We start from the raw sequence: 19,754 nt of genomic DNA on the forward strand, positions 1-19,754 counted from the left end.
ATCAAAAAGGTGAATCTAGTCCAGCAAGTGCTGCGACACTGATTTATGTCTGTTACAGGAAGGTATAAGAGCACCGCCATAGGGCTGTAACAGAGCACACTAGCTCTGGGAAAGCTTTGTGCTAACCCTCATTACTTAAATATTGGCTTATTCCTTCAAGATGGGGCTTTCTATCCTTTGAAATCCCTTGGGTTGTTCTCATCCCTGCCAACGTAATGCCTGATATTATGCCAGGGGAAAAAGTGTGGGACACTCTACAGCCTTTCATTCCCCCTGACCACACTGTCAGTCTCACTAGGGATGCTGCTTCTCCATCCTGCTTTAAAGAAAGCACCTGCAATTATTCCCAGAAAAAGCCAAGTTCATTATAAATCACTGATAATGTCAGCAAGTTCTATTCCAGCCACGCTTTCTAACAAATCAGTGACCTCAGTGAAAGATGAAGGGAATCTCTGAACTCATTTGGAGACATGACTCCAAATTTCTGCTTCCATCAGTTCATTACTCAGGATGACATTAGCCCCCATGTGCCTCCTGCCTGCATTTCCAAGTCCTGGAGTCATCAGTGGGTGCAAACCATGTGAGGGTCTTCCCCAAACCAAAGTGCTGATGACATCCCTAACTGGCAGGAGCATTTCAGCAGCACCATCACCCCCACAGTGAGTCATCTCCTTGGCTGAGCCCATTTCAAGTCCTTCCAGGTTCTGTTTGTGTGCAAGATGTGCTAATGTGCTCAGTGGAGAGCATGTCCTGCACTGCAGAGTGAGCCACAGAAACACTGCCTGTCACAGAAAAGCAGTTTTCTCATTTCCTTATGACCAGAGAAGCCACCTCCAGTCCCCAGCTCTGATGCAAAATGTCAGCAGGAGAGCTATTAAGTATTTAGAGTGGGAAGCTCCAGCATCAACCAAAAATACTTCCAAGTTGGCAGGACTCAAGGGATCAGCCAGTATCTGACAGCCCTATAAACCTTCCCCAGAAAAACCAAAGGGTTTTCCCTCAATCAAAGATTCAGAGCAAAGTTCCTACTTCTGTTAGCTGGTGGGTTCAAGTTCCCACACTCATCTATGCTTGGCAAGAGGAGAGAAAAGGCTTCTTATTTTTTCCACCTTCTTTCAGTGTGTGATTACAGATGGTTTTTACCAGATTTGCTGGTAAAAACCTCCCCTTTGATCAGTTTAGTGAATTCTGAGACTCTGCAGTTAAAACCTCTAAGTCCACTACATCTCTAAGTCCACTACATAATCCTAAAATATAAGGTTTGCATGAAGTTGTGAGCTTTTTCTGGTGCCTGGAAGGGAAAAAGGGGGAGTTTCTTGTTTTATTACCAATGCTTATCCTGTCATATTTCATACCAACAACTGAGGTCATGTGCTGTTTGCCCTTCCCTTATTTTATGAAGAAAGTAGAAAGGACACATTTAGAACAGAAAAGAATCCCAAGTAGAACATGGGTCAAATGAAGTTTGGTGCCTATTTTTCCCACAGGAAAATTTGCCAAAGAAAAATTAAAGTAAATCCAAGAGGCAAGTACAAGGCTCTACATTATGAATTCTTTTTCCAGTTACTTCCAAGGTATAATTTCATCATGTTAAATGAGAAAGAGAGATAATATGTCTCTCTTTGCTGCATAAGTCTGTACTAAAGAAATTTTCAGCTGGTTTATTCATTTTCAGGCTCTCTGCCCTGATCCCTTTTATTACCTGTGTTGAGGCTGTAGTGCCACTCACTCACTGCCAAGCTGCAAAGTTGACTCACTACAGCTCCTTTTTTATTTCTCACTGATCTCATTGAATTATTGAAAAGGGTACTGTCAAGTTGCAAAGGATATATCGTCAAAAATAAAATACATTTTCTTTTCTGAGCTCCAAATGGCACCTTAAACCATATATTTAAGGACAAAAAAAAAAAAGTAAGACTTTGTAGGGGACTCATTTTCGTAACATTAATAATGCCCTTGGTTTTCTTTTTGCACATTTCAGTCCAGACAACCTAAGCTCACCATCAATTTTTAGACAACTTCACTGTCTGCTTCTCCTATACTTGCAATAATGATATTGCCAAGTGTCTTAAGTTTGTTTTCAGCCTTTGGGTTCTTGTGGGCTTTTTTTGTAAAGTCTGAGTTTGTAAAGACATGAGTAATGCTATGTCTCAGCTCTCATTTTTATTTTGTTTTATTTTGGCATCTGTTAGCCTTCAGGCTTACAGAGAACATTTTGGCTCTGTGGCTCTCGTACACCCCAAAGGCTCGAAACCAAGAACCCAACTGAATTTTTTATATAATCTCATTATTTTTAGAGAGACTTTTATGATTCCAGGAAGACTGGATGATTTCTTGGGTTTTAACTCTGAGACTTGGCTTCTCTACAGTTTTAGATTTGGTGTCCGAATTTCTTTTACACTGCAGGTCCTTATAACCAACACGTACAAAATGTCCAGAGTTCAAGACCTGTTTCTTTTTCCATCCTTTTACACTTGGGGGCCCAACATCTCCCTGGCTGATGGGAAACCAGAGCACTGCAGATGATGCTGTTGAAATCTCTCTACTCTTCTATCCCTACTGGCCACAACCTTAGTCTAAGTGTGCCCATTACCAGAGCCAGGCACCTTGTAGAAACATTATATTAGAGAAAAAAAAATAGGCAAAATCCACATGGTTTGTGGCACCATAATTTCTCAGTAATTAGATTGGTATAAAATGAGCAAAACCACAGTGCTGGTACTCAGTCCTTAGTCAGTATTTGAAGAGTGTGCTGAAATTCTGGCTCTACAGAATAAAGGTATGAGTTTGTCACAAACATTGGACACACTGGTGAGAACAGGTATAAAGATGCTGGGCATTAGCAAAAACAGACATTCATAAAAGCTAACATGAATTGGTCAGGAATCTTTATAAAAGCCTCTTACAAGAAACTGTGCAGTTAAAATACAGAAACTAAGATGAATTGAAACTAAAAAAAACACCAAAACCCTCCCCGCCCCAAGTCCACACTTCTTTCTTTGCTAGAAGTTCTTTTGGAATCTTGTTATAAAATCCAGCAGTGCATCATCTCTCCAACAAAGACTTTTCTCAGAAGACTCCAGGAATAAAAAAAAAAATACAGTTCAATCAACCTACCTCTGGGGCATATTTACACAAAGGTTTTTATTGCCTTTCAACTTGATACATTGTTTTCAATACCAAACTGAAAGGTAAAGGTATTAAAATATACATTGCAGGGCAGTTTATTCCAGAAGAGCTCCACGGTGCATCCTGAGCAATGCCCATGAAGACATCCAATTACTGCTTGTGCCAAACCTGACCCCAGCTGTGTAACCAGGGCTAAAACTTCAGACATGCAGGACAGAAATTACTTTCTTTATTTTTACTGCAAACCTGATGCAGGAGAGAAAACTTCAAAAATTGTTTTGTTTACTCTGATTTGAGAAACTTTGGGCCACACTCATTAAATCATTTGCATGGCTGTGTGATATGTATGAAGGTGATTGCAGAAAGAAAAGAAATAAACTGCACTGTTTTTAACAGGTTCCCACCTGTTAAGGTTGAGGGTTGTGTTTCCCTGGGCCAGGCTACATGTCACATCTTTTGAGAATTATTCTGAGACAGAAAAAGCCTTGCAGGATCTTGTTCTACCTACTAATAGTAGGGGCTTTAAAGGGACAAAGATTTTAACTTCAAATTTTGATAAAAATCAAGTGAGAACTGACTGAATGAATCAGTGGGAACCTGAGGCCAGCTTTACCATGTTCACCTCCACAAGTGGAGACGCAGCTCCATCAAGGCTGTCCCACAAAACTCAACACAGGTTCTGCCATGACACCTTCAGTGAGCATTGGTCATACTTGGAGGGCTCACCCAAAACCAGAGCTCAAGCACCTTAGGCCTCCTACAAACACATAATTTCTCCAGGAGATGCTTAAAATCTCAACAGTACAACCAAAAGGATGAAGATACACAGTGAGGTTTCTCCCAGGAGGTGGTTCACAGAGCAAACTCCAGATGTGACTGTTACTGAATTAAGACAATTAATCCCTGGAATAAACGTGATGACATTGCTGGGTGTTAGAGATGTCTGCTTCTCTGAATAAGGAGGTAGCAGCCTTCCAGAAAGGCCCCAGAAAATGCATTTTCCTCTTGGAGACACAGACTAGACTGGCATGGACAGAATCATCATCCCCTCAAGAACTGTAAAGGCTGCCCGGTCAAACCATCAATTAAATTTGATTTTTCACCCAGCTGTTATATGTTGTTAATATAGATGTTCATATGCACTTGGTCCACTTGATGCCATCAGTGATTGCAATTAGATGTTCCTAATCCAGACTTCAGCATAACACATATTGTACTGTTTGTTAAAAAATGCCCTCTCAAGAATGAATGAACATCTCTTCTTGTGCTTCTCCCTCCATAACCCTCCACAGCCTGTTGCCAGTTCTCATTATGTCTGGTCCTCTCATTTTAATTGCACCCACTGTACAATAAGGACCTTCCAAATTGGTTTTTCTGTCGAGCAGAACACGTAGTTACTCACAAATGACACAGAAAAACATGCAAATATTAAACATTTTTACAATGGGTAGGCATCCAAAATAAAATTATTCTTTAGAGAATGACTGGCTACCAACTGGATAAATCCTGTCACTGTTCAAGTTAATAAAACAAATTTCTTGACAGGTGTTAGGCAATTTTTAGCAAAGTTACAAGGGTGTCACTATAGCTAATGTTATTAAAAGCTTTGATTAGTTATAAGAACAGACCCATAGGTCTAAATCAAAGCTGCTCACTGAAGCTGGGGAGATAATTGATGTTCACAATCAGGAAAACAGACTTTAACTCCAAGAAAACTCTACATAAGCAAGAGGATACATACACTGGAAAGTAAGGTAATATGCATGACTTTTTACATGTTTCTGGTCCATCTTAAGCTGTGACCCCATCTGAGCAGAGACCTTTGGTGTGTGCTCAGGCTGCAAAGAGATGTCAGGATTGCTGCTCACCCAGGTGACAGCAGCTGGTGTGAGCATGCAGCCCTGCCTCATTGCACTTGGGGCATAAATCACATCTGCATTTAATGCATTTACTCTGGACGAGGAGCTGCATTTTCTGGGTGCTGTGGCAGCAGAAATAACACAGAACATAATGACAGAAAACAATAACAATAAAGAAATACATATGAAATAGGCACCTCCTGAACCGCTGGCAGCGCAGAGGACACTGCGCAGCATTTAGATGAGGCTGATTCTCGCTGCTGTCTCAAAGACTGAACATTATTTCTTCCTTTGCAGACATTTGCATTTCACCCCTTGGAGAACCTCCTTGAAACACAGAAACACAGCCTTGTTCCCCACCCTTCCTAGGAGCAGGGCCTGCTGTGAATGTGCACAGTGGCTAAAAACTCAAACCAGCTACGGGGCATGCCCTGGCCCAAGGCTGGTGCTCAAGGGGATTATCCTTGTTCAGCTGCTGACCCATCCTTTCCTGCCACACAGCCTGCACTTTGCAGCAAAGAAAGCAAACCCATAAGGAAGAAGGAGTTACACTGGCTTGTATTCTCAGAAATGTGAGCTCCTGTGGAGCTGACAGTCCCTCAAAGACGCATTTCCCAGAGCGCAGCCACTGTGACCCTCCTAAGGGGAGAGCTGCAAGACAGGAATCCATTGGAGCCCAGGAAAGGGCAACAGAGCTGGGCAAGAATCTGGAGCACAAGTCCTGTGAGGAGCAGCTGAGGAAGCTGGGTTGCTTATCCTGGAGAAAAGGAGCCCAGGGGAGACTTTATCATTCCCTTTAACTCCCTGACATAAGGTTGTAGCCAGCTGGGGGTCAGGCTCTGCTCCCAGGCATCCAGCCACAGGGTGAGAGGACATGGCCTCAAGCTGTGCCAGGGAAGGTTTAGGCTGGATATGAGGAAGAATTTGTTCACAGAAATTACAGATCTTGGAACAGGCTACCCAGGGAGGTGGTGGAGTGACCATCACTGGAGGTGTTTAAGAAAAGCCTGGATGTGGCACTCAGTCTGGTTGACAAGGTGGTGATCAGACTTGATGGTCTCAGAGGTCTTTTCCAACCTAATTGATTCTGTCATTCTGTGATCTAAAGCTCACTGGAAGTTACAACCCATGTGCTGGGTCAATGAACTATACAGCCCTACAACAGCTGAGGGATTAATTTGGCCTGAGTTAATTTTTTAAGCCATTTTTAGAGTAAATAAGTTTCATTAAATCTCATGCAAAAAGCATTCAAACAAAGGCAAATTCAAAATCAGTGTATTTGCTTATCCTCAATTACATTATTCCCTTCTTTCTGTAAAGATGCATTGCTCTCAAATACAGAGGGATAAACACGACAATGTTACAAATATTAGTATGTAGTGAGTGATATAATTAGTTACTTCTCAGTAAATGTGAAAAGATCAAGAAAATCACATTGTTCAGTTGGCAGGTGGAAACTACTGCTTCCTTTTACATATCTGAAAAATTACAGCAGGTAGCACAGCTTCCTAAACCCATTTGCCTTGATTCAAATAGACAGATTAAATAATTAACCAGAATTAGAAATAACATCTAATATGAGCAGAGTAAAGAGCTACAGGTGTTCACTGCAGGCTATGTCTGCTCTGATTTTAACATGCCCATGATATCCAAAACCCAAATTCACATGTGAGAATGCATATAGTGTATCTTGGGGAAATTTTCTAGGACACATATCTGGTAGACCAAAGAATCCTCTGTTATTCCTTGCACATTTGTGAAAAATGCTCAGCAAGCGCTCCAGGTCTAATCTTTGTTTAGATGAACAAAGAGCTCAATTAACTTCTAAAGCAAATTTTATTTATTTATGAATTCTTTTTGGAATCATTCTTAATAGACTCAGGTATGTCTTGTATGCCAGATCCTCCGAACAGGGCATAAAGTACAGGTAATATCATCCTCCTGCTCCTATTCTTACTTTTTCCTGCCTTAATTTCAGCAAGGTCTCAGGGCCAGACCAGGTGCTCAGACAAGGTTTACAAGCCCCTCACAACAGTGATGAGAGGCAGCAACACCTTTCTGCTGTGAGTCTCAGACCTATTTTGGCACACGTAAAAATCAGTTTTCTCTGCTGTCTTAATCCTTTGTCCCTTTGTAAAGGTCTCCAACAGAGATGGCGACACATCCTCCTGGAGATGGTAGCTTTGCCCTGTGGACATTCCCATCCTGAAATTAATTCAGTGAACAACTGTGATATGGTGATGACTTCTCTAGTCACACAATGCTAAATGTAAATTGGTATCTTCCAACAGACTGCCGAAGAGAGCAGTAATTTAGAAGAATTCAAAACCATATACCAAAGGCAAAAGGAAAACAATGTATTTAAGTACTTGGTCAAGCTGAAATCCAGTTTATGTACTGTCTTCATCTCCAGTATTACACAACCTTAAAAATGGGGGGAAAAAAGCTCCTAGAAGCAGCCACATTTGGAATAAAATGGATTCTGTTGTTCTGCCATCCAGTGTATGGAATCAGTGCAATCAAGCAATCAACTTTAAGTCCAGAAAAAATTTAAAGCCATCAGTATAATAAGATGATTTCAGCAGATAACTCAAATAACAGCTCATGAAATCAGCAAAACAGAGAAATATTTGTGCAGGACATTTACCCTCAAAATCCCTCCCAAGCCTCCCACCCACCTTTTTTTTTTTTTTTTTTTTTTTTTTTTTAAGGCTAGTAAGAGCAATACTCCCAGTAAAAAAGAATTCTTGTGTCACATTTACTGGAAGTCTAATTTAAGAAGCCACTTTTCTCTTAAAGTAACCTGAAGTGCCTGAAATTGAGGCTGTTCCTTAGCCACAAGAGCAGAAAGGCATTTTTAAAATTCATTATTTATAATGTCTGTGTGTATGTGTGATATGATATGAATGAGTCTATAGCAGCCGGGCTAATGCTTGCCAAATGCGGTCATATTCATATCTCTTCTACTTGATTACAATGAAAAATGTATTGCATAAATTAGGAGCAGTTGTAACTGCTCAAATTTGTCAAAACTACGTATACTTTAATAAGTGAAACTCAATCACATCCAAATCACAAATGGATAAATGTAAAAGATAAACGTAAACAATATCAAATAGAATCACTCTTTGCCCATTTGACAATATGTTCAATGCCAACAGGTGGTGAGGGATGGTAGCGTGGTTCGTATTTTGGCACCTCCTCTCTTCCAAACCCTAGAAGAGCCCAAGTGATGCTCACCCTATGCAGACACCAGCACTGAGGCAGAGGAAAACCAACTTTTGTCACCCCTGCTTCAGTTCTTCCATCTGAAACACAGGACAACAAAGATTGTCTTGTCTGGAGTCCAATAGAAACGGAAACTTGTACTGGTTTTAGTTGGGACAGAGTTAATTTTTTTCAGAGTATTGTACATGGGGCTGTGTTTTGGATTTGTGTTAGAAACAGCATTGATGACACATTATTGCTGGGCAGGGCTTACACAAGGTCAAGGCCTTTTCTGCCCCTCACCCCACCCCACCAAGGAGAAGTCAGGGGCTGCACAAGGAGTTGGGAGGGAACACAGCCAGGACAGTTTACCCCAGCTGACCAGGTGGATATGGCAGACCATACAGAGTAATGTTCAGTTTATAAATCTGGGGGAAGAAGGAAGAATGGGGGTCATTTGGAGTGATGGTGCTTGTCTTCCCAAGCCACTGTTCCATGTGATGGAGTCGTGCTCTCTTGGGTATGGCTGAACACCTGTCTGTGGGAAGCAGTGAATGAATTCCTTGTTTTGTTTTGCTTGTGCGTGCAGCTTTTGCTTTACCCATTGAACTGTCTTTACCTCGACTTGAGAGTTTTCTCACTATTTCTCTTCTATTTCCCCCCCTCCCTCCATTCCACTGGGGCAAGATGAGCTGCATGGAGCTGGGTTGTCAGCAGAGTTAAACCATGACAGTCCCTTCTCATGCCCAACAGGGGCTCAAAGAGTTCAAGACAACAACAGATTTGATTGAAACACACAAGATTGAATTTATAGCTGTTACTGCTGATTAGCTATTAATTGGCAGACTCCTGTGCTTGCCATGGGGCTTGCTTCCCCACTGGATATTTGAGTCTTGAGCTCGTTAGTGAATGCTTTTTGCTTCGACTGTGTGCTGTCCCACCGTGTGGCTTATTATCTTATTCTGCTGTGCCTGGGAGCATTCTGATAACAGCAACAGTGATGCAACTGGGCTGGCAGATGGCCAGGGCATCGCTGCTGCTTCTCTGCTGCTCTACTGGACAGGCTGGGACCTCAGCGTGAACTCCAGTCAACGTGACCTGTGGGAGAGCACACATGGGAGCAGGAGATCCCAAAGTGTTCGTAGCCATGAATGTGTCCACAGCAGAGCAGGTCCAGCTCAGTTATGTCAGTGCCATGGTTGTGGGGAGCAGGTGCACCTCAAGGTGTCTGTGGCTGTGGGTAAGCATGCACCCCAACAGGTTGTCTTAGGTTACAAGATGTGACTGAGGGTGTGTGTTCTCACCCCTGTTAGAGGTGGGGTAGTTATCTTCTGTTAATTGGGCCACCTGTTAAAACCAGGCAGATTTCTTTATCTCTTCCACAACCAATCTTCCCTCCAGGAGATATCTGCTGTTAATGGGCCCTTGAGTGTCACTGCATGACTGATAAAATTACATCATCCCCTTGGGAGATGCTCCACCCAGGGGGAGGAGCCAAGCATTCCTACTTGGATATAATCCGAGATTGGAACGCCAGAAACAGCCTTTTCCCACTGCATTCACAGAGGAAGACCAGGCCCATCTACACCACCACTGAACCTTCAAAGGAAAACTACACCTTCTACAGGATCACTGCTCCAACAGAACCACAGCTGACACTCCATGAGGACTGCAGCCACTATTTAATGGGACTGCTGCTACCACCCTGACCAACAGGGTGTAAGGTCATATTCTGACCCTGTCAGTGTTTTTTTTCTTTGTATTATTGCATTTGTGTTTTAAGTTTCCTAGTAAAGAACTGTCATTCCTATTCCCATATCTTTGCCTGAGAGCCCCTTAATTTCAAAATTATAATAATTCCAAGGGGGTTTACATTTTCCATTTCAAGAAAAGCTCCTGCCTTCCTTAGCAGACAGCTGTCTTTTCAAACCAAGACAAGGTACAACCCTGGGAGAGGCCATGGCTCATAGATAAGGTTCCAAGAAGAGTAAATACACCCTCAGGGACATTAAAGTGTTGATAAGGGCAAGCCAGAGCAGGAGCAAAGTTCATTACAGTGTCAAACCCTGGCCCAAAGGCACCAGGGTTGGAGGTTGTAATGGAAATAACTTTAAATTGTTGTAAGCCATGATCTGAGTTGTTAAGTGGATTACTGTAGCCTTGGAGAAGACTTGCAAGAAACAACCTGACCTGAGCTGGCTTTGGTACCCAAAACATTCGCACAACACATCATCTCTCCTGTCCCAAATAAACACCATGCCAGATGGAGCCCAAAGTCACGAACCAAATGAACTCAACAGACATTTGGTGGACATTTTGTACACATTTCATGGGAATTCTATGGACATTCTACAGGGGTGGTTCATAGACTAGAAAAATGACACTTGTATTTTATGGTTAAAGAGATTGAATTGGATAGGGTGGTACCTGAGCATGATGTAAATGGTATGGAATAAGGGATGGGGAATCTCCTGTTCCTCCCCTGGAAAGTGGTGAATGAATTAATTAATTCCTTCTTTGGCTTTGCTCACATGCTCAACTGCCTTTAGCTCAATCCACAAATTTTCCCACTTTTACTCTTTCAAAATGCCTCCCCCATCCTGTTGCAGGGCATGAGAGAATGGCATGAGAGAATGGCTGGGGATCAGTTGCCAGCAGGATTAAACCACAACAAAACTATTATTACTCTTCACTCACGTCAAGCACTTTCTCCTTCTCATCATTCATCTTCATCATTTACCCAGTTTTGGACTGAGTGCTTTTGTTAAAGGCTTGATTATAGGATAATTTGAAACAAGTACATTAATCTCACATTATGCCTAATTGCATTAGCTTCAGATGTGTCCTCTAAGTATGATTTACATTTTGAAAGATGTCTAAGACTCTTTTCTATCATCTCCTTTAATGAGATCCAATCTCTGAGGCCTTTTTCTCTTTCTGACTTCTTCATTCTCTGTGAATTTTCTTTCTCTTGGAGATAGTGAATTTCTATGAAATCTCCCTGAGAATCTTTGACACTGACAGTAAGATGGCACTAAATCAATAAAACACTAGATAAAATAACCATAATTAATAGTACTTTCATTTCCTATATTTTTTCCTTAAATCTCAAAGTGTTTTGCAAAAGAAGGCGAATATTATTACATTTAACTGATGAAAAAAACAGAGGTAGAGATGGACCAAACATCCCATATTAAATTCCAGATATTGTAGGCACAGTGAGTCTCATTAGCAGAGAAGACAGGTTCCTGCCTGAGATGATGGGGCTGCTCAATAAAAATAGTAATAGACACCAACTTAATCTTTTTAGCCTTTAACTTTCTCAGCACATTATTTCTTTAAGTCATTCAATAACAGTTAATAGGTGACAGACTCATCAAACTGTTGAAATTATGTAACTTCCAAACCTGTGGGATTATTGTTCTTCCCACAACCCCATTACGATCAGTAACTACTTCCAAACTAGGTGCCTACATGGGAGCAATCGAGGAGTCACTTCAGTCAAACAACTCTTCCAACACACTCCTTCAGAAGTATTAAAGCCAGCAAGGCCTATAGGTGACCATTTTCTGATTTGTGAGATCCTGGCTGGATTTACCACAGTGTTCAGAGAAATTCACAGATAGTATTACATGTCAGGTCTCAAACTTTTTCCAGCAAAAGGCCAAAAGGAGAAAACATTCACATTATGGCACAGAAATCCCAAATCTCAACGTCACTGAGTACACTGAGATTCCTCCACACCCTGTGTAGATGGCATGAATGACAAAGTGGGATTTATAACTGGGAATGCCACCAGCATCCACAAAAGGCAACATGACACCGAAGAAGCACAAGGGAGACGCTGACAGCTCCAAAAGGAACAGCTCTATTTCACAACCCTTATCTCACTGTAATTAATTGTGAAGCAAGCTATCTTTCCCTGTAACACTTCCACACAACTCCCAGCTCAGAGAATGCGACCCCGAGAGCCTACCAAAGAAAGATGTAAAATAAACTCTCCCAGGTCAAATTCCTCATGACACGTGGTTTGATTACATAGGAAAGATGCCCTGGTCTGCCTGCCTCAAGTTGTTTTAGCTGCTCAACAATTTTTCTTTCTGGGTAGATGCTGCCAAATCAACATCAACCAAAATGTGATCATTTTACTCAAAATTTCTAAACAAATTAATAGCAAAGCAAACCGTACTCACAGAGAGTCCTCCAACCCTGCCATAACACCAATTTCCACGTAAGTTTTGGCATCAGTCTGCCTTTGAAATTAGTTTGAGTTAGCTTGTATGATGTTGAAAAATTTGGAAGGAAAAGCCAAAGTCCCTCTGCAAGTCTTAGACCATGTTCACCATGTTACTAACCATATTTTTCCCAATTTCCAACAACTTTCTGTTGAGCTGAATGGGTATGTCAGACTTTCCAGGGCCATGACTCCCATGAGTCACCTGTTGAGCATGAAAATGAGCATTTGCCTATTATTTATGTATGCAAAATTACATGTCCTGCCTGTCTCCATGAGGCATGGTGTGACCCCTGGCAGCAATCAGAGTTTTTCAGGAGCTCCAAAATGTCTTAAGGGCAATAAAGGTCGTATTTTATTTATATTTTTTCTCCTTCTTTAGATTATGTAAGAACAACTATTTCAAAGCATGCAATACTGAAAGTCAGTGGAGGGAAGATAAAAACAGGAAGGGAGATAACAGCACAACTGGGAACCCTCACATGCAGCATGAGATATGCACAAAGCCCTGTGCCACCACAGCCCATCCTCCAAAGCAAGGCCCCATTAAAGATCTGGGAGCCCCAAACTGAACCCACCCCATGCTACCAATTTCCTCAGAAAATTCGAGTGGTCAGTCTAATCCCAGTCTTCCTTTCACACTCATGGACAAACAGAAGCATAGATCAGGAGAATCAATCAGTGAATATTCATGGCTTGATGAACACCAACATATATCTGTTAAAAATGACAAAAACATGATGAAAACATTAAGAATGTCTGCAGAAACTGAGACAGAGGTGTCTCCTTTCCTTTCCTTTCCTTTCCTTTCCTTTCCTTTCCTTTCCTTTCCTTTCCTTTCCTTTCCTTTCCTTTCCTTTCCTTTCCTTTCCTTTCCTTTCCTTTCCTTTCCTTTCCTTTCCTTTCCTTTCCTTTCCTTTCCTTTCCTTTCCTTTCCTTTCCTTTCCTTTCCTTTCCTTTCCTTTCCTTTCCTTTCCTTTCCTTTCCTTTCCTTTCCTTTCCTTTCCTTTCCTTTCCTAACAAGCAGTAGCTTGTGTGGGATTGAACAGGTTTACAGGCAGAAAAGCACCAATCTAGATACTGAAAAAAAAGTCAAGATCAGCTTCAAGAGCAGCACTTGCAAATACACAGTCTCAATTGCCATGGAGAAGCAAGAAAATCCAGTGTCAACCAGGCAGCTGATGACCCTTTTCATTTTCTTCTATCCTACAGAACACAGAAGTGCAAGAATGAACATTTAGCTTCCTCAACTCGTTATCTGAAACAGGCTGTGCTGTGTCAGAATTAGCAGAGCACTCAGGGCTCGTGCAGCCAAGCCCCCAGAAATACCAGACAAATCAGATACAAGGGACATAAGAGGCAATGCATTATTTTCTGCAGATTAATGAGTACAGAGGGAAAACCAGGATACTTTACACCCTCTTTCTCCTATTCCCTTTGAAGAACTATGGACCAGAGAAGAGAATTCATATTTACATCCAGTAAATAAATGAGAAGCCAATGTGTTCTCAGGCAATCTGCAGTACAAAATAGCTTTCCTGGAGAACTTTCAGGCCTTATCAGTTTGGCAGAACTGTTTGATACACTTGGGACATGTGTTCCAGCTGAAGTGTGCCATGGGACACTGATAATTCACTCTGTCCCAATGTGTAAAACATTCTTCCTACCTCTGACACTCCACCAATGACATCCCCTCAATGACAGATATTTGTCCAGGTGCCCTGGTTTAAATAAGTCCCATCTTTCAACACATCTACTTGGTAAATACACTGGGAAAACTAAATTATCAGCATCAACACTGTCACTTAGGAAAAAAAATCTCACCAATAATAACCATGTAAATCTCTGTAAGATAACAATAATTTCACAAAAAATCATCATAAGGGATTGGCCAGGAGATTTAAGATCACAACCTAGTTCTGATTCACTCTTTTTTTGCTGAGTGATTCTGGACCTTCTGGGTGTTTCCCCATCTGAAGACTATAAATAAATAAAGGTACTTTCATGGACCCCTTGGAGATCATAGTATGAAAAGAACTGGATAAGAGCTGTGTTATTGCTTTTTTGCATTGAACTTTCCTGTTTTGCTTGATCTGAATTATCTTTCATTCACAAGTCATTCTGTGGTGTGACCTTGTGGAGGGCACTGAAACTATCTGCAGGATACTGCCCAAAAGCACGATATCAGAGATCATCCTGTAAAAAAAAAAGTAGATTCTAAGGGGATAGAAGTACAACAGATCTGTACTTCATTAACCGAAAAACACTGACTTGTAGCTGAGAAAATCTGCTGGAAATGATCACAAGTATTACCAGGAAAGTTATATTCAGTGTGAACTGTTTCCCCCCCAGTTTTCAAAAATGAATGACATTGCATGACCATCTCTTCTTACTGGGAACTGGTGCATGCTCAACACTCAGGAAAAAAACCTGAAGTTTTAAAGCACCATGTTTGGAAGGGAAGGATACTCTTGTGGTTAGAAGACTGAATTCAAGAGACCTGGCTCCAAATCCCATTGGGTTACAGGTCTACCTTTGGTCTGGCACTCAAGAGTTCTTTGGGACACAGATTCTCCTTTGACATTTATTTGCAGTAATGGGCCTTAATTTCATGTGGCTCTCCGTGCACAACTTTAATTTGAGTAACATTTGCAGGCAGTACACACAAATATATGTGAGCCCTAACACTCTTAAAGAAAATTTCAAACTCCTATGTTTCCATCATGTACATCAAAATGCCAAGCACAAATTTCTCTATTTCCGACATCCTTGGAAAGATGAAGAGTAATAGTAAGATATTGAATAATATGATTCATATTCCTGTTATTAAAAATAATTAAATATAGGACTCTCCAAGAAGGGAAATGAGTGTAATATGAAATTAATCAGTGAAGCTTCTGAAGTAAATGGATGGGTTATCACAGAACTGCACTGAAGCAGGCTTAAGAGTTTTTTCCACAAACCTTTATATGAAAAAATTGATAGTTCTTGACAAAATTGCATCTTCTCTAAATTTTTGCAAAATATAAAGAACATAAAGAAGAGAAAAAATCTAGACTTTTATAAACATTTCTGAGAAAAATGCATATTAGTTTTCATTTTCAATTAAAACCTACCTAAAAAATGAGGCCCACAAAATATTCCCATAGCCCCACTCCCAGAGCCCAGGCACCCCCCATTGCAAGGGAAGTGGAATAAAACTTGTATGGCAAGAAAGGGAAAGAAAGTGCTGTGACAGTACATTCCAACAGCTATCATTGCCTTATGTTTTCCAGTATCAGTTTATATAAATACAGACTGTATAAGTATACAGATTTATAGCCTTGTATAATACATGCTGTATTTCAGAATACTCATTATCATACATATTCTATAAAATTCGTAATAAGCAGAAATTCTCAATTACTCAATTGAATGTGGAAGAAGCTTGAAATCCTAAGCCTTAGAAGCTCAAAAGTCAACCAGTGAACAGAGAGACTCCAAAGAGCATTTATCTGCCCAAACTTTTGATTTAAAATTTTCTGATAAGTTCTCTGTGAACTAAAATTCATTATTTCTTTTTTTTTTTTTTTTTTAACTTCCTATACAAAGAATCCTTAAAGGAGATAGGGAGAGCTCCAAAGTTTGCACTCATTGACACTGTGCAGTGATGCTGCACTCACAGAATATGCATGAGATGAGACATTTAGAGGTGATTTTTCCCCAGCATTCAAATATCTTTTTAAAAGAACACAGGAAGACTCTTTCCTGGGACACTTTACCTGGAAAAGATTCAATTTTTCTGGCATCAGCAAGAAAGAAATGCAAACTCTCAAAGCAATCCATGCTGCAGCTCTCTGTAGGGCTGACATGTACAATTCTGCAATTTTGAAATTGTGCATTTCAAAATCGCTGTTCACCCCAAAAGACTCCCTGCACTATAGGACTTTCTGCTTTAAGTGCAACACAGAACAGTGATGACTAAGTAGCAGAGATCCAAAAAACTTGGTCTAACCTCTTTTACACCTGAAGTGTCATTTTAATCTACATTTCATGGAAAAAAAACTTAGACACCTTTTTCTAAATGTCTAGGCATGCCTAGAGGAGCCAAGACCAAAGCCAAGTCCCCTGACCTGTGCAATGAAACATGAGATTCACACAGGAGGTGGCCTTGGATAAGTCTTACGAGGGGATGCAGAAGATTGGAAATAGATTAAGCGCAAGTTCAGATGGAAGAGGCTGCCCAGTGCCCACAAAGGCAGTGCTACATGGTAGCATAACTCTTCATCCCTCTTCCCAAAACTCCATTTGGAAATGAAGCCCAACTAACAACTTGGGAGAAGGAATTGATGCTAGTCACAGTCTCTGATCTGCAGATCACCTATTTTTTGTTTGATTTTTGAACCCTGTGAGTGTCTCATGCAAAATGCGTAACTGTCAGAGTCCAGGACATCCCTTTGGCTGCCCTGGATGTCTTGAGACCCTGGCAGGGGGCTCGGGGACCTTGGCAAGAAGTCAAAAACACTTGTGGCTTCGATTTTAGCCCGTGGGAGAGGCTGCCAACTCTATGTGAGGAATTACAAGCCAAAAGGGATTGAGTAGTGTAGTAGGTGAATTGACACAGGGTGGAAAAGTAGAATTTTGGGGTTTTTAGAACGTGATTCAGGGGTACAACATGGAGGAATTTGGGCGTGTCCTAGCCTTCTTCTCCTTCGTCTTGTCCTCCATGTCTGGGTGTGATGGTGACACTTTTTTATTGGTTTAAGGTAGAGATTCACTGTCTAACATAGGTGGTGGGTATTGGCACAAATCTGTAAACATACAACACGTAAATCTGAGTATATAATGTGGGAGCCGCCCGAGGCTCACAGCAGACTGCTATGGCTTCTGTACCAGGCAGACCTCGGCAGGTCAGAGGGAGAATGTTATAGATAAGGAAAAATAAACAACCTTGAAAACTCGACTTCACACATTCCAGACCTCTTCTTCGGCTGCCAGGCTAGGGGAACAAGGACTTTTACAATTTTGGAGTCATTCTAAGCAAAGCAGACCCCGTCACATAACCACATTTGGTCTTGCTGCATTATACTTGGCTCATTATTTATGGGTGGACTTCGTCTTTCCTCACATCAGTAACCACTCCCATCATGAGTAGCTATTGGTTAAATCAATGCCACCCACACCAGCAGCTCCACTGAAGGTGGATTCAGCTGACAGTCAGCCAAGCAGGGCTGGGAGCCTGTCTCTGTTCAGGTGCTTCATGAGGTACCACAAGCACTACAGAACGAAATCGATAATTACAAAATGTGGCAGCTCCTGGGATATGGGGTGGTGAAAAGGAGGCTGGAACTCTCACATTTTCATTTGCTTTTCCTATTCAATTACTTTGTGACTTAACATTTGTTTTTCCACGTCCTGTCTGTTTAGATGACAAACTCTGCAGGGTGGGACTGTCTCTTACTATGAAGCTGAAGAAATAAAGTAGGATTCCAGGATGAAAAATAAAAACAAAGCAGATGACACCCTCGTTAAGGCTCTGCTCAGCTGCTGAGACTGACAGCATCACAAGATGAGTTGGCAAGTTAAGAATCTGGTTTTTACTCTTTAAAGTCCCACATTTCTGTGTCAACAGTGTTTTCTGAACAACTGACACTACTGATTCCCCACAGAAACATAACAACTGCAAGATGAAAATAATCTACCCATGCATATGCTATGGATCTTTTATTCTTCTTTTCCTCCTTCTCTGTTCAAATATTTGTTCATCAGACTTCAGTGCCAAAACCTGGAAGCATGACATTCTGCCCTTCTAATATTTTATAGAATACTGCATTTATTTGTAATTATATTCACCCAATAAAAAAATATGCTGCTTCAAAAAATCTTCCTCTAGTGAAATTTTATGTATTCTGGCTAGTTGTTTACTGCAGAATTTTTGTAATAAATTATTCTCACTTGCAGCCTGACCTTTGCAATTTTCATAATACAATAAAAAAAAAAAAGCATACTCCTTCTGCAGATGTACATTCACAATCTGCTCATCTTCTCTTTCCTCTGTATTTTGCAGCAAACAGATGTCAGTGAGGACAGCTGCTGTAAAAGCTCCTCAATACACTGATCTGGCACCTCAAATGATGACACCTGAGCCTTGGATCCCAGGGAAATCTTTCATACTTCTTTACAGACAATACATTTTTCTTTTTGGACTGAACACCAACAAGATATCTACAGTGTAAGCTTCGATCTAAAGATGTCTCCTGGTCTACCATTAGCTCCCTATTAAAGATTCAGGCTCACTAAAAAGTGTAAATCACAGAATATTAAAAATGCTTTTTATAGCCTACCAGTCACTGAGGCTCTGTGTACCACTCCATGGTACATCCAAACTGGGAAATACAAAGCAGTCTTATCATTTCCAGATAGAAATGGGAAGAGAAGTGGAGAAGAGGGAAGGACAGAGAGCTGGGAGCTACAGCAGTAGCAAGATACTTGAATTTCACATTTTGCAAAGTGGTGACTGCAACATTTCCATATTGTCTCTAATTTCCTTACTTCCAAGTTCCCCTCATTTCTGTCTCAAATTTAAATACTAACTAACTTTTGAAAGTATACATTTCTAGCAGTACTTAGTTTTTTCCACTTTCAGCACCCAATTCTTCTTCTTGGACCTTCCTACATGGGAGCTGTGTCTGCTTCTAGAAAAATGCATTTCTAATTGACTCTCTTTGTCCCTAAAAGTTTGCCTTGGCATTAAGAAAATCCAGATCTAATCTATGAAAACCAAACAGGATAAAATATAGTGTTCAGCTATAAGGACTCTGTAGGGGAAGTGTTTCCAGCCCAAGAAGAGACAAAAGGGTTAATCATGGCTCAAGTCACGCTACTGACATAAACGTTCTCATCTGGGCTCTCCTAGACCATTTTCCTATGGATCTGAAAGCATTTTGTAACAAAAAGATGAGTTTTAGATTCTCAGAAAACTCAAATCACTCAATTGAGGACATTTACAATCAATTCTGGGAAGAGAATTCAAGATTTACTAATGTTTCCTTAGGTCACACTGTCTTCCAAAAAGCACAGTGACCCCTCAAATCCAAATTAATAAGCTTCATCATTACTTTGTTCCATGTTCGTTATTTCTGGTAAAGGAAAGGGCATTTTTCAGGGAAATCTTGGGGTTAATTTGTTACATGCATCTTCTATGTCATGTTTTTTTTGGCAAACGATCAGTGAGCTCATTAATTTCTATATCTAACTTAGTTTCCGTTTCAAAGTACTATAAAACAGAAACAACCAGACACTCATGCCAAAAAGTAAACATTAAAGAGACTACAAATGGTCCCTTT

General features: G+C 40.8%; 1 protein-coding gene across 3 annotated transcripts in view; it reads right to left on the bottom strand.

The window, feature by feature from the left end:
- The window catches only part of CAMK1D (calcium/calmodulin dependent protein kinase ID), a 208,240-nt gene that overhangs the window by 139,268 nt on the left and 49,218 nt on the right, over nucleotides 1-19,754 (bottom strand). The window lies entirely within an intron of this gene.

The sequence above is a fragment of the Vidua macroura genome, chromosome 5 (assembly GCF_024509145.1).
Source record: "Vidua macroura isolate BioBank_ID:100142 chromosome 5, ASM2450914v1, whole genome shotgun sequence".
NCBI classification, from domain to species: Eukaryota; Metazoa; Chordata; class Aves; order Passeriformes; family Viduidae; genus Vidua; species Vidua macroura.